The sequence below is a fragment of the Austrofundulus limnaeus genome, unplaced genomic scaffold, assembly GCF_001266775.1.
Source record: "Austrofundulus limnaeus strain Quisiro unplaced genomic scaffold, Austrofundulus_limnaeus-1.0 Scaffold1, whole genome shotgun sequence".
Lineage (NCBI taxonomy): Eukaryota > Metazoa > Chordata > Actinopteri > Cyprinodontiformes > Rivulidae > Austrofundulus > Austrofundulus limnaeus.
In genome coordinates this window covers 8,015,222-8,018,091 of record NW_013952403.1, presented here as the reverse complement: position 1 = coordinate 8,018,091, position 2,870 = coordinate 8,015,222, and positions in this window count along the sequence as shown.

The following is a 2,870-nucleotide window of genomic DNA, read 5'->3' as shown; positions in this document are numbered from 1 at the left end:
TTACTAAACAGATCTGTTTTTGACAGCGTGGCAGGGATGAAAAGTGATCCCTTTTTATCTATCTGGAGGTTTAAGACATGGAAACATTATCAAAACACAAAATTATATTTGCTGTTTGCCTCATAAATCAACTACAGAAATCAGTTAAATCCAAACTAAATTCCTATCATGTTCAGKGAAAGAGGATGATGAGACAAAAAAAACCTTCTCAATGAAACGAGCGCCTAAAAATGGTGCTGACTTAATCATTTAAATTAGGTAAACTTTTCTTAATGAGGCTGTTTATGAACATTCTTTGGACTGGAACAAGTCAAAGAGAAGTAATAAAAAAAAACTTGGACTCTAACAGCAGATCTCTGTTTAACACATGTGATCCTACAAAAGTGCTGAATAGGACAGAAACATGATGTTAGTTTTCTATGAATGAACTTTTAAATGACTAATTTTCAATCTGTGCTGTTTAAACAGAATTTATATTTAGATTATTCACATAAAGTAAATGTGTCAAATTCAAGGTCCATGGGCCAAATGTGGCCTGACACAGCATTTTATGTGGCCTGCAGGAGCTTCAAAGACATGAATGTCTTAAAATAAACGTATGCAGCTTTAAAACCAGCATTAACCATAAAATTAATTTCCCYTAATGCCTGTTGATTATTTAAAAAAATGACGGCATCCCACCACTAGGTGGAGATTCAAAATTAGGCAACAAAATTTACCATGATAAATCTCCATTTCACTGTATTTTTGCCAGTTGCTTTTACTACGGCCTGGTACTGGAAAGTGGGAGTTTTCCAGTTACAAGTTGAAAATTGAAACTGGAACACCCCTCTAGTGGGAATTTTTTGTCAGAAAATGCCAGCGTTCAGAACTCAAGATGGCAGCTACTCACTACAATTCAAAAGTGAGTAAAACTCTTACTTTTACTTTTAATATAGTAGTATTTCTGTATTATTTATTTCACAATTATTCAGTCGAACACATACTTTTCAGTGCTTATAAAAGAAAATGTTTAAATTCTGTTTCTATGCACAAAATACCACATAGAGCTCAGTTATTGTTTGTTAGCTGACCAGCAACAATGAGACGAGGCACATGATGTTTTATGTTCAGTCGAAGTTAACTAGGACTGGCTATTTGAGGGTTGCTCATGTGGCCCTCAGTGAAAATGTGTTTGACACCCCTGACATAAAGGAGCCACTTATTAGTTTAAAAAGAGGGGCTTTTTTAATCAATCAGGGACACATTAAAAACTAGCCTGGTTAAAACCAGACCCTGTCCTTCACTTTGCTTCGTACAAGGGTCAGGACTTGATGCATAGAGAAGTGATTCTTGCAGGAGGCGTGGCCTCTGCTGAAGTTTAAAATGATTGGATCAGTTGGCTGTGACGTATGTCGCTCTGACGGAGGCTAAGCTAAGAAGCTAACCGGAAATCGCGTGTGCTGTAAACAACCCTACTGAGAGGAGAAAAGTACCGAGCTGAACGAGACAACTGTAAATGAGAGCTGCTGCTTTGTCAGACAAATTTAATTTAATTTGGAAGCCTTATCAACACAGACTGGCTTCATTCACTTCCTCTACTGCTGTATGCTAAAATAACTAGCAGACACTGCGCAGAAAATCGACGTCGTTCAAAACTCTGCCTTCTGTTTGTTGATTGGCCCAGGTAAAATAAACTACAAGCAGACACTGCGCAGAAAATCGACGTTCTGTTCTCTGATTGGTTTGGCTAAAAATCTGCCAGCAAAATCCTTGTCTATGGGAGAAATCCCAGACGGAGCAGAGAAGGGAAACTAGAATTGAGCGGAGCTGCGTAGGAAGGCAAGGACCAGGCTAATTAAAAACAAACTTGATGTTTGAATGTACAGAAACTGTGAATTTTAGCAGCAGATGGAAGAACTGCACACTCCTGTTTGTACATGACCGAACTCCCTCATGTATTCTGTAAAAGCTAAAACCACATTCATATTTATTTCAGGAAACTTTTAGTCATTTCCACTTTTGATAAAATGTTTACAATGTTTATGTTGTACTTTATGTTCAAACCAATAACACTTTATGCCCATTAACAAACGGCGTCCGTCTTATAAACAGATTAGGAGTTAATGACCGTTCTGACCAAGATACTGATATGAATATTTAATGAACGTTTGTTAGATTCAGATGCAGAAAAACAGATAATGAAGTGCTGTAAACAGAGTGGTAAAGATACAAAGTGAGCAGCAGGTGAGCTGAATAAACATCTTGTGAATTTGTTAAAAAGCAACATAATAACTGATGTTGAAGGGTTCTGGACGTGGATAAATTATCAGGTTTTTGGCATTTTGCTGCCCTCTTGTGGACAATTTAAAAAGAACAGAAGGAACAATTAATTTACTGTCTTCAGCATCGCTACAGTTATGACTTGAATTGTAYATTTGTATATTTATATTTACCCCTGACTATTACAGAATATACAGGACAGGGACAGTTCAGATTTTTATTTTATTAATTTTTTTTATTGAAAGACAACAAAATTTGTTGCAAAACGAGGATAACTAGAAGGTAACTTGTTCTTTTATTTAATTTTTTAAACAATTTTAACATTACTACAACCTAAAACTAATTTTGACTCTTGGCAATAATGTTCTCTTAATAATAAATGCTTGTTTTTAAAAATAAATAAAAGAGGACACCAAAGTAAAACCTTACATTTACTGAGAAGAGATAATTGCGATCCAAAGTTCACCTTCCGCCACGCAAGGCTTTTGTTTGTTGTTTTATCTTAGAAATCTAATTTTACAGATGTTTTTTAATTAATTTTTATCCTGTTAATGAGAGATTATTAAAATGTTTTATTTGTGGAAATATTTTTATCATCAGTTTTCAAA